The sequence below is a fragment of the Crocuta crocuta genome, unplaced genomic scaffold (genome assembly GCF_008692635.1).
Source record: "Crocuta crocuta isolate KB4526 unplaced genomic scaffold, BGI_CrCroc_1.0 scaffold646, whole genome shotgun sequence".
Taxonomy (NCBI): Eukaryota; Metazoa; Chordata; class Mammalia; order Carnivora; family Hyaenidae; genus Crocuta; species Crocuta crocuta.
Genome location: NW_027530851.1, coordinates 1387755 through 1400843, shown reverse-complemented (window position 1 = coordinate 1400843; position 13089 = coordinate 1387755).

Here is a 13089-nt window from a genome sequence, read left to right as displayed (position 1 = left end):
AAGCACACAACATGTCTGCATTGTTACAAAGCAAAGGGCGATTTCTCTATAAAAAAAAGAAGTCCTAGAAAATAATGAGATTTAAAAAGAGCTTAATGGAAACCTCGAGTTTAGGAATAGGTGCAGAATTGTCAATTCTCATTTTGCCCAGGGAGGCGCCATCTCCCTCTAATCCCAGTAAAATGGTGATGATCTGAAAGCAGCTTAAGGTACCATTCTCATGGTAGCAGAAAGGTTGTCCTTTCTGGCAATGGATCAGAAAGGAATTGGTAGGGGCGGGGGGTGGTCGGAATGTTAGGAAATAAAGTCAGGCGGAAGCTTCAGAAGGAAAAGGAGATGTCCACATGATAGAGGTGAATACCTTTTTTTTAATTTTAGATTTTCTCCTTATTCAATCTGTAATAAAGCCTAGTTTAGAAGAGAATGTTTCATTTAATCACTACTTTCAGTTAGAGAAAGAGGGTTATGAGGTAGGTTTTTAGAAAAATTTTTCTGTGGACACGTGATACTTTGTTCTCAGACACCTTTAGCTCTTCATGTTGTTCTTGGTTAGAGAAATGCACCCATTTTCCTTTAGACTAGAACTAAAATAAAAGTAATGAATGACTTTAAATCAACTTCAGTTTCAAGAAAGTAATGGCATTGAGAATCATCTATATGGTTTAGTTATTACTATCCCTAAGTATTTTTCTTTAAGCTTCGGTAAATAATTAAAAAAATATTTTTGGAAAGGCTCATTGGTGGCTCTGCACAATTTCTTAAATTATAGGTGATGACATCTACATTTATCCAAATTTTACAGTTTTTGTGAGTTATTTTAGTATTAAGTGTAATTGCTAGATCTAAAATATTTTCATTCTTAACATCTTATTATATGTTATATATCATAAATAAAGTTGTACTTTTAAAGTGCTCAGTTCCCCCTGTGGAGCCAAATTCTGAAACAGAATAACCTTGCACCCCAGAAACCTGGTGCATCCTTATCCTTACTCATGGTGGCAAGATAAACCCTTATTGTACATTTTTTCCAAGATAAATCCATCACTGGCTTTTAAAATCTGGAAAATAGCAAGCCATCGCCTCATGGGTTCTTCTCCCTAGTGATCCAGCTACTTGGTTAGTCAATTTGGTGCTTTTTTCCTTAGAACTATCATCTCTGTCTAACACACTGAACAGGGTATGACTAGGCAGAAAGTAGTAATTTTTAAAAAAATGTCTCCTATTAGGAGAGGAGATGCTTGCTAGTTACTTTACTAGCATTATTCCTGTCACAGTCTATTTTAAGTATCAAAACTTAGTCAACATGCAGCAATTTCTCATTTTATGAAGAAATATTACTGGAAGTTTCCTTCTCCACCTGCCTTTCTTTTTTCAGGATCTCCTTCCAACTCAGTTTGAAAAACAATAGTGAACAAAGAAAACATTAGGCAGAGAAAAGTTATTCACCAACTTATTTTTTATATGTTCTCTGGAGCTTCATGCTCCTAGAATGTCTGGCCTAGTTCATTGTCATGGGTCACACTAATATGGACCACCTAAACAAGTTATATTGCCAACGCAACCTTATTTTTGTTTTGTATTAGGCATCATCACTCTCTAGGTGAGAGCCACCAGACAATGTTTAAATTCGGTTACCAGGCAGCTCTGACCCGGGAGAAAGCTCAGGTTCCTGGAGCTGGTCTCCCACAATCAAAGGTACCACGCTGTCACGTGGTTCTCACAAAGTGACAAGATGCTGTGCCCCTTTAAGGCTTCCCCCGTGGAAATAGCCAACCACGCAACCCCGGATGGGCACAAACCAAGAATTTTAATCTCAAATTTTATCTGCCCAATGACCCACCCCATCTCTCATCCCCATCCCTTTAGAAATCCAGAAGAACTGCTCACTTCTCAGCAGACGCGATGTTTCGAAGTTGATGCAAATCAACAGCGTTTTCCTTCTGATCCTCCGGCGACCTCAGGGTTTATTTTTATGTCTTTTAAAGGCAAGGGAAGTTTAACTTCGTGGTGTTCTATGCGACTTTCTGGAGCACGACTTTGGGCTGTCTCGCCCCAGCTCCGCACCAGTTCTCCAAACAATGGCGTTAACGTGCAGACTCGGCGGCCCCCAGAGCCGGTGACTCCCCGCGGCCGGCGCCTCGGTTGGAGCTGCGGCTCGGAGCAGGCGAGCAGGCGGACACGAGAGGTGCCAAGCCGTGCCAGACGCTCCCCAGGAAGTGCACGGATATTCATGAGCTGACCTCACCGGACTGGGCCGGGGAGAAGGCGGGATTGCAAGGGAGGGTAGCTTAGAAGTAACCAAAGAGAGGCTACTTTCAAGAGGAAAGAGAAGAAGGCGGGGACGGGCCGGGGGCGGAGGATGGTAGGAGAGGTGGCAGGAAGACAAAAAAGCCGGAGCCACACCCGAGATGGAAGATCCGTGGCTGCACTCAAAGTCTGTGCGGCGCTCTCCTATTCCGTACTTGGCAGAAGATTCCAAAACCGCCGGAAATCGGATGCGCTGGTTTTCTGCAAAGCTTTGTTCTGCGCCGATCAATCGCCATCAATTATTTACTTGAGCTCTTTTCTCTGGGAGGCGTATTCGAACAGCCTTCCGGGCGTGACTGACGTCTCCTGATGCAGCTGCGAGGAGCTGGCGGGCGGCTGCTGGGAGTTCTCTTTGTTCGCTCACTTTAATTCTCGTAGAGCTCTCCACGCGGTGCACCCTCCCCACCCCCAGCCCGGGCGGAGTCGTCACACATCGCCTCCCCGAGTAGATAATGGTTGCCAGACCCACCGTCCCACAGACAAAGGGCTCTTGTGAGCCCTCGACCAGTTTAGTGCAAACCGACTAAATATCGCTGTACAGAGATCGTTTACAGCCGGGTTTGCCTTCGGTACATTTCCTTTTCTCCTTTGTCAAGTTCGAATTTCAACTGTGACTACAAGGAGTAATTGCTAGAATCCATAATCTTTATAGCAGTGCGTGTGGTTGAGGGGAATCATCCAATGTGTTTATAAAATAGGAGATTAAAGGAAATTCATGGGGAAAGGAGGGAATTCAAAATATGTCTTTACAATGTACACTAATCCATACTGTTACACAGTAGTGTTTTTTAAATCCAACTGGAAATTCTTTTTCCTTCCAGTTATTTTTTTTTGTTTTGTTTTGTTTTTTGGGGGGAGGAGTGGTGGTGGTGGTATGAAAGTCTACCTCCTACCTCAAAGGGTTCCTTGGTGCACTTGGTGATTCTGATCTTCAAGGAGAATAAAAATAAACAATGCTTTAAAAAGGGTATTTTTTGTTTTAAATTTATCTCATATATATATATGTGATTTTATAGGCAAAAGGAGCTCAATATATTGAACTAATAATTTTTTATGATAACATGAATTTTAGTATAAGAGATTTTATTTTCTGAGTATAATATCTAGCACTAAAAATAAAATAGAAACAACTTAAGAGTAGTTTGCATACAAGCAACATAATTACAGCAAATAAAAATATGTTCAAGTCACAGTGATAAGTATCTCCAGCCATCTATAAGACATATATAGTATCAGGACAAAAACATTCATGTATTCCTCTGTTCTAGAAGAGACGAGGCTTGGTTTGTTCTGGGCACTGTCCAAGGTGCTAAGTATGCAAAGATTAAAACAAGAAATGCGTCCTGTCTGGGGAGACTTGAGCACATTGAAGGGAATTAGGATAATTTCCATATAATCCTTTGAGTACTTTTTGAAAGTGGAAATGCAGTATCTGTGACATCTATAATGAATAGTTCAGGCCTTGACTATGGTACCAAATATAAAGGGGAAAAAGAAAAGTAAAATACAATCACAATGTATTTGGAATTTATAGTAGACAATTTGTCATTAGGTACTGAAACTTGAATGACAGTTTCCTTAAGAAATACCAAGATCCACAGGTCTTATTCAACCAAAGTGGATAAATTGGATACAAATATTTTTTCAGATTAATCTTTACCAATAAAATAATGATATTGTTAAACATTTTTAATGTTTATTTTTGAGAGAGAAAGAGAGAGCGAGCATGAGTGGGGGAGAAGCAGAGAAAGAGACGGACACAGAATCCAAATCTGAGCTGTCAGCACAGAACCCGACACAGGGCTCGAACTCATGGGCCATGAGATCATGACCTGAGCTGAAGTCAGATGCTTAACCAACTTAGCCACCCAGGCACCCCAGTAAAGGTAATTATTATTACAGTGCATGGTACATGTACTAATCCTAACAAATTATAAGTGACAATTACTATATGCCTAGCACTGTAAGCTCTCAGTAACTGTTAACTATTGTTCATATTTTCAGAATATTATTACATTAGTTATACAAATTCTCCCATTCTTGAATTTCTTAGAATCATTTGGTTAGTCTTGGATTATTTTATAATTTTTTGTCCAAGCTAACATAATATTATATGTTAACTATAATTCTATTAAAATTAATTGTAAATATAGTAAATATTTTCAAATAATACTCTTGTTTCTTTCATTATCTCTAGCAGGTAGTCAGTGAAGAGGCTGGATTTTTATTGGTACTAAGTGATAGAAAAAAGGTGATATTTTCAGATCCATCCTCTGTTTTTAGAAAGTAATTTACCTTGGAGATGTGCCATTGTCCTGACCTTTGCTGACATATGTATGTAGTCACAAGCCACATTTGTTCTCTGGACTACATTTCAGATAATGATTTATGAATCATAGACTCCTTGAGTTGTAAACATCATGATTCATATTTTTATGTCTACACAGACTATCCAAATCTATTATATATTGTGTTTAGTATAATTTATATTCTACAATTTCTCAAAGTAAATATATGCATGCTATAACTTAACGTGACCAAAAACTAGTAGTTTAATTCATATTTTGGATTCAGGTTGCTTTGTGAATGGCAGAAAGTGCTACTCTACTATGAATGCTTTAGTTACTCATGCATTTGCTGTTGTGTAAGTTTGCAGTTAGGTATTGTATACCCAAAATTCTGTTGCATTACTTCTATAAATGCTCATGAATATTCACCCTTGGTAATTCAAATCAGTGTGTAGGCATTCATCATAGCCAAAATACTGTCAGATATCTGATTTCAACATAGTCCCATTTTCAATCTTAATCACAATGGAAATTTTTAACAAGTCTGCTAGTTATCATGCAAATGTTATACATATTTAAGATTGCCATTAAATTTTCCCTAATATCAAAATCATTAATTTTTATAACAATGTTTTAATAGCTCTTTATCTCACCCTTAAATCCTTCTTCATCAGTAATTGAATTGACCTGCTATAAATATAGTAGGCTAATTCTCAGTATGCCAAACAAACAAGAATGGCATCCTAAGTTACCTTATACTTCACTAGGAAATTTTAGTACAAATTTTTCTTTTCTACTTCCTACCTTCCCCCATGCTGTCTAAAAAATGTATCTCTGCATAGACATAATTGAGGAAAGATTCTACTAATAGTAAATGGATCTGCTCTTTTTTTTTAAAATATGATTATGTGCTGACTATTTGTTAAATAAGCTGCAAAAGTGATATTTTAACATTTATTTCATCAAGTTATAGAAAAATAAGCAAAATGCCACCTATATTTTATATTCTAGTATCCAGTTTTTTGTTGTTCTTAAATGTCAGTGAAGTTTTTATTCAATATCTAGTCACTAACGTTTTGGATATTATAATATGCTATGCAAAACTCAGGGCATTCTTTTATCTGATGAACTTAGATTGCTTTGACTTGATTTATTCTTCACTCAATTATATTTATTGTACATAAATGTTCACTCAGGCATACTCAATTTAAGATAATATGAAGAGGGTTTATTTAAATGAGATTATTTATAAGATGTAGATTGAATGTAGGAGAAACCATAATAGATACTTTAATAACTTGGGGTTGAATACCAGGGTGGAGCTATCAGCACACTTTGTAAAAAAAAAAAAAATCCATTTACCATTAGCAATAGTATTAAAAAGATAAGGAAACAGAGTGGTCATTGGAACCCAGGAAAAAGGAATTTTGTGCAGAGCATGCCACTTGAGAACAGTGATTTTCTTTTTTCTTTTCTTTTCTTTTTTGTTTTAGAGAGAAAGAGAGCATGAGGTGGGGAGACAGGCAGAGGTGCAGAGAGAATATTAAGTAGGTTCCACACTCAACATGGAGCCCAACGTCATAGAGCCCAATCCCACAACACTGGGATCATGACCAGAGCTGAAATCAAGCTCAACCAACGCAACCACCCAGGTGCTCCTCCCTCCATTTTTTTTTTTTTAAAGAAGAAAACAGTGATTTTTCTATTGGGTGCATAGTCAGCTCATGATGACCTCACTCTCCTCCTTGCCTCTGGTCTCCTGCTGCGGCTCTCCATTGGTTGAACCAATTAAAACCAGGGGCCTATGGAAATATTTGATGTGACCCACTCATGCCTGCCTCTTCTGGTTGGAGAGCAAATTCAAAGGAGTCAATTATAAGATATTTAGCACAGAATAAAATAAATCAAACAGAGAAAGATAAATGCCATATGATTTCACTTGTACATGGAATCTAGAAAACAAAACAAGCAAAACAGAAGTTGAGTCATAAATAGAACAAACTGGTGGTTGCCAGAGGGGGGATATGGGGGGAATAGGCAAAATAGGTGAAGGGGATTGAGAGGTATAAACTTCTAGCTATAAAATTTGGGGTGCCTGGGTGGCTCAGTTGCTTAAGCATCTGACTTCAACTCAGGTCATGATCTCACGGTTTGTGAGTTCGAGCCCCACATGGGGCTCTGTGCTGACAGCTCAGAGCCTGGAGTCTGCTTTGGATTTTGTGTCTCTCTCTCTCCCCTGCTTGTGCTCTGTCTCTCTCTCTCAAAAATAAATAAACATTAAAAAGTAAAATAAAATAAATAAGTCACAGGAATGAAGAGTACAGGATTGGGAATATAGTCAGTGATATTATAATAATTTTGTATGGTAACAGATGGTAACTACACTTATCATGGTAAACACTTCATCATGTATGTAATTGTCAAATCACTAATGTTGTACACCTGAAACTAATCTAATGTTAATACGCCAGCTATACTTCAATTAAAATAAAAAAAGATATGCAGCACAATAAGCAACAATATGATCAAGAACTCAAAGACTTTAAAATTACTGTTTCTCACAAACTCATATTTTTCATATATGATAGAAATCTTAAAATTCCCATTTTCAGAAAAATCGTACATTTTGAGATATTTGTTTCAATACTGGTAATGAATTTTCTCTATGGCTATTTTCATTGGGATTGCATATTAATCATTTGAAAAGGTTATAAATTTTGTGATATTAATTTTACCTTTATGTTAACTTAGTACATCTTTTTATTTAATTATATTGTCATTCTGAATATGAATAATTTTTTTTGTTTTCCCAAAAAGCTTACACATGGTTTGTTAGATTTGCTCTAAGGATTTGATGTTTTTATGCTATTGTTAAAAGTGTCTTCTTTTTAAGCACATTTTTAAAGTTGTTGTTTAAATTCCAGTTAGTTAATGGACAGTGTAATTTCAGTTTCAGGTGTATAATATAGTGATTTGACACTTCCATACAGCACTCAGTGCTTATCACAAGTGCACTCCTTAATCTCCCTCACCCATTTAACCATCCCTCCATCTCCCCCCTTTCTGATAATAATCTGTTTATTCTCTCTAGTTAAAAGTCTATTTCTTGATTTGCCTGTCTCTCCTTCCCCCCACCTTTGCTCATTTTCTTTGTTTCTTAAATTTCACATATGAGTTAAATCAAGTGGTATTTGTCTTTCTCTGACCGATTTATTTTGCTTAGCATAATACTCTCTAGCTCCATCTATAAACACATTTTTAAATTGTGTGCTGTTAGTGTATAGAATGGCAATGGACTTCTGTATAACCTTAAATGAATACATCTTGCTATATTCTTCTATCATTTTCATTTTTTGAGTAGATAATTATATTATGTAAAAATAATGAACAAAATGTCCTTTCCGATCCTTTTGCCTTGAATTTACTTTTTTCATCTTATGATACTGGCCAGTATCTCTGATACAATATTGAATAGAAATAGTGATGATAGAATATTCCCAAATTTGGAACAAATGAGAATATTCTCTTCTTGATATAGTGTATCCACAAAAATTATCTCACAAATTATGAGATCATGACCTAAACTGAAGTTGGACCCTTAAAGGAATGAGCCATCCAGGTGCCACAATAGAAAATATTATTTAAAGTGATATGTATTATTATACCTACAAAATAGATAATATGTATCTCACAAAACCAAATAAGAAATGGATGCCTTTTTGAAGAAAGTGATGAACTCTTACTCAGAAAAATTATATTAGGCCTAAGTCAACCAATAGATTGATATTAACAGATGTTAATAGGAGGACTCAGTATCCTAAACATTTTCCCAATGGATTAACAGAGATTTAATAGTTCATAGAATGCCAGATAAAATCCCAAAATTTACTTTTTGAATTATAGCAGTTTGATTTTTATATGTGAAGCCTGAAGGTCAAGAATAACTATGATACAGGGGCACTTGGGTAGCTCAGTCGGTTGAGTCTGACTTCAGCTCAGGTCATGATCTTATGGCCCATGAGTTGGAGCCCCACAATGGGCTCTGTGCTAATAGTTCAGAGCCTAGAGCCTACTTCAGATTTTGTGTGTCTCTCTTTCTCTGCCCCTCCTCTATGTGTGCACTCTGTCTCTCAAAACTAAATAAATTAAAAAAAAAACATGATTCAAAGTGAGTTAACATCTCTTATGAGATATTGATATTTAAACTTTATTTTTTAATGCTTATTCATTTTTGAGAGAGAGAGACAGAGAAGGAGCAGGGGAGGGGCAGAGAGAGAGGGAGACCCAGAACTCAAGCAGGCTCCAGGCTCTGCTCTGTCAGCACAGAGCCCAAAATAGGGCTCAAACTCACAAACCTGAGATCATGACATGAGCCAAGGTTGGACACTTACCTGACTGAGACACTCAGGTACCCTTAAACTTTAATACTTAGTATGCTATTGGTCCAGGGATAGGGAACTAGAGAAACAGACTTGGTAAGCAACAGAAGTGGCATTAAAGGCAGTAGGAAAATGATGGATTATTCAATTAATGGTACCAAGATGAATGACAAAGTCTATGGAAACAAAATAAATTGGATAACAGGGATGCCTGGGCGGCTCTGTTGGTTGGGGATCTGACTTTGGATTTTAGCTTAGGTCATGATGGTTAGTTTTCTCCCCACATTGGGCTCTGTGCTGATGGCACAGAGCCTGCTTGGAATTCTCTCTCTTTCCTCTCCCTTACTCTTGCTCTCTATCTCTCCCTCTCTCAAAATAAATAAACTTAAAAAAATTGGATGACAATATTGGCTTACAAACAGAAAGGACCTGACATCGGATTTATGACTAAAATATGAAAGGTAAAATCTTAACACTTTTAAAAGAAAGGTTAAGAGACTGTATTTTTTTTCAGTTTGGTATAAAGAAAGATTAAAAAAATAAGATTCAAAAAGTGCATAACACAAATGGGAAGATTAGTACATTAGACTTCATGAAACATGAGAATTTCTGCTCATCAAAAGATAATGTGACAAAAAGAGTTAAAGGTGAGTCATGAGAATTTCAAATGTCTTTCAACAAATATTGACATCCAGAGTGTTTCCCCAAATCAATAAGAAAAAGATTACAGCTTAATAGAAAAAAATGGTCAAAAGACACAAATAAGCAATCCCAGAAGAGCAACATGAAAGGCCCATAAATATACAAAATACACTCAGCCTTATTAGTAAAAAGGGAAATATAGATAAATTAATTGGGCTACCATATCATGACCACCATTTTTTTAATATTAAAAAATCTGATAAAACCATTCAAATAGATGTAAAGCAACAGGAAGTCTTAGGTATACTGGTAGAATTATAAGTTGTACAATCATATTGAGATATAATGTAATGTTGTATAGAAATGTTGAAGGAATGCAGTTTCCTATCTGGTACCTCCAATCATAGGAATAGAATTTCTTGCATGTTTACGAAGACGTGTTAATAAAGACATTTGTAATGTCAACAACCTAGAAATTATACAATTCAAGCATTGTTAGATTTATTCAGTGGGTTATGGCAGAGTAGTGAAAATACATGAACTATACTTACATACAACATAGATGATTCTCAAATATAAGCAGATAAGCAAAATTACAAAAATCTATGAACAAAAAATTTTATACATGTAAGTTTAAAACCTGTGGAACTAAACAATCTATTATTTAGAAATGCATGGATAGAAATGAAACGAGAATGCAAAGCAAAGAATTGGGAAGAAAATTTAAAATAGTGGTTAACCCTGAATGCAAGAAAAAAGTAGTTTAGGGGATGAACTAGCTTCAATAGTTGATAGACCTAAATTCTTGTGTTGAAAGCATTTCTTACATTTGTCTTTTTCCTCCTGTAGCTCTGTTTTTCTTTGCGTTGGCTTCAACTTCAGGCAAGCTCTCCATTTTGGGGGACTAATAGCACCTCTAGGCTTAGGAACCCCTGGAGAATAAAGACATTTGTTTTCTAGTAGTTTTAAAGAAATTTTGGGTATCATTTTTATTGTTCCACACCGGTATTGAGTCTACCCCTGTAATGTTCATAGAGATGTGCAATTATCACCGCTCTATGAACTGTTCAAACAGTCTTAAGTAGTCTAGTCTACGTGGATAGGATGGAAGATTCATGGTCTTCCAAAGTAAAGTTAAGGTTCTGTTACCAAAACCTCTGTTACTGATTCTGAGATGTCAAAACAACAGATGTGTATTTCATTCTTAAGGCAAACAATGACTCTGTCTTGTATCAAGTACCTGACAACCCTTAAATGGGGGTTGAGAATGTGGGAAGTCTCTATGATGCTCAGATACTTTGTTGAATTCTGACCAGAAATTAACAGGTGAGAGGAAAATACCATGTACACAAAACAAGATATCTGGCTCTGTGCAATATACTTTGGAAAAGCTGACTCAACTGTAGCGAATGTTGGAATCAATTGACACCGCATTCTTAGCGGGAAAACTCAAATTTCATGAAGGATCCAAAGGGACCTGAGACCATGCACGGTGGGTGAGACCACTTAGGTTCATATCCACTTTCAGTTTTTCTGCACTCTTTATCTCTAGTCCATATAGGACAGGAATAGAACAATAATAGCAGGAAACCAACTTGAAACATGAAATTTAAACTTACAGAGCTCAGAATTTGATCTCTGAAAATATACACCTATTTATTTTGGTTGCAGTAATATATATATTAGGATATTTTACCTATTTTATCTGCAGATTTCCAGAGGTACGTGGCCCCAGGAATGGCTAATTTCACAGCTCAACAACATTAAGGTTTGATTCACTGCCTCTTATATGGTCTTAGCTTTAACTCTTAGAGTAACAGGCTAGTTGCCCTGGCTTAAACAGTCACATCCTTGTAGTACAATGTTCAAAGGGAAAGAAAGTGGTTTGAGAGTTCTGAAGAGATTAGTTTAATATAAACTCCATTATTTTAATGGTACCAGGATATTTTCAGAGTAGTTATGAGATACCTACCTCAACTATACACTTTTTGTTTTACAAAAAGGTTATACTACAACTTTGTTCATATTTCTACTCATTGGATTTAAAGTACAAAATGAGACAGAGTTGAATTGTTCTGCATTATGTTTAAGGAAGGGATTGATGTAACTTAAGTGGCAGAAAATCTTAAATGGAGAAATAGAAATCAGTGAGACTGGGCATTTTGTGAAGCAGCAAAAATATTATATAGTTGGCAGAGAAGGAGCTTTGTAGAATAGGAAATTCAACTATGGATTATTTACGTTATTTACATAAGTGATGCCAAATACATTATTGTAGAATAGTTTAAAATGTAGAATTATATTACAATAGTTAAGATATCTATCTTAACTCAAATATCTATCCATAGAAGAATAGATAAAGAAGACGTGGTATAAATGTATGTACACACACACATGCAAACACACACACATGCAGACATGCACATACATACATACATACAGTACTACTCAGCAATAAAAAGAAGTGAAATCTTGCCATTTACTACATCATGGATCTATCTAGAGGATATGATGGTAAGCGAAATAAGTCAGTCAGAGAAAGACAAATAACATATTTCACTCGTAAGTGGAATTTTAGAAACAAAACAAAAGAAAACAAAAGAAAAAAAGAGGGAGAGAGAGAAAGCAAAACAAAACAAACCAGACTCTTAACTATAGAGAGCGAACCGATGGTTGCCAGAGGGGAGGTGGGTGGAGGAAATGTGTGAAACAGGTGAAGGAAATTATGCATACACTTACTGTGGTGAGCGCTGAGTAATGTGTAGAACTGTTGAATCACTATATTGCATACCTGAAATTAATATAACACTATATGTTAATCATACCTGAAATAAAAAATCTATAATAGATATTCATGAGAAAGACTGGTAAGTATTCATGCTAAACTGTCAGAAATGATCACCTTTGTGTTGGAAAATAATGTCATAATAATAACAGTACTTAATTTTTACATATTAAGAAATCAAGGTTCAGTGAGATTAAAGAATTTTCCTAAGATGACATAGTGAACATCAGCATCAGTTTGAACCTAGTCAAGCTGGCTCTAGAATGCATGCTGTTAGCTATCATACTATGTTTATAATGGTCTCTTATTTTCACACCAGTGTGGAGCCCAATGCTGGCCTTGAACTCATGACTCCGAGATCAGGAACTGAGCAGAGATCAAGAGTCAAACCCTTAACCAACTGAACCACCCAAACATCCTTATAATATTCTAAATTCCAATAATAATAGATGTCTTTTCTGTACTATCCACTTATTTTGTTGATCTATTCCTATGTTACGGTATGCTATTTTAATTACGATGAAATCAAGACCATTGATATATTGTAGGGCATATCCCCTCTTATTTGTTTACATATTTTCTTGTCTATTTCCATTTCCTTCTTCATGTGAACTTTTAGAATTAGCTTATCAAGTTTTTTGAAAATCTTTCTTGATTGTCTGATTTTATACATTTTTGAGATAATTAA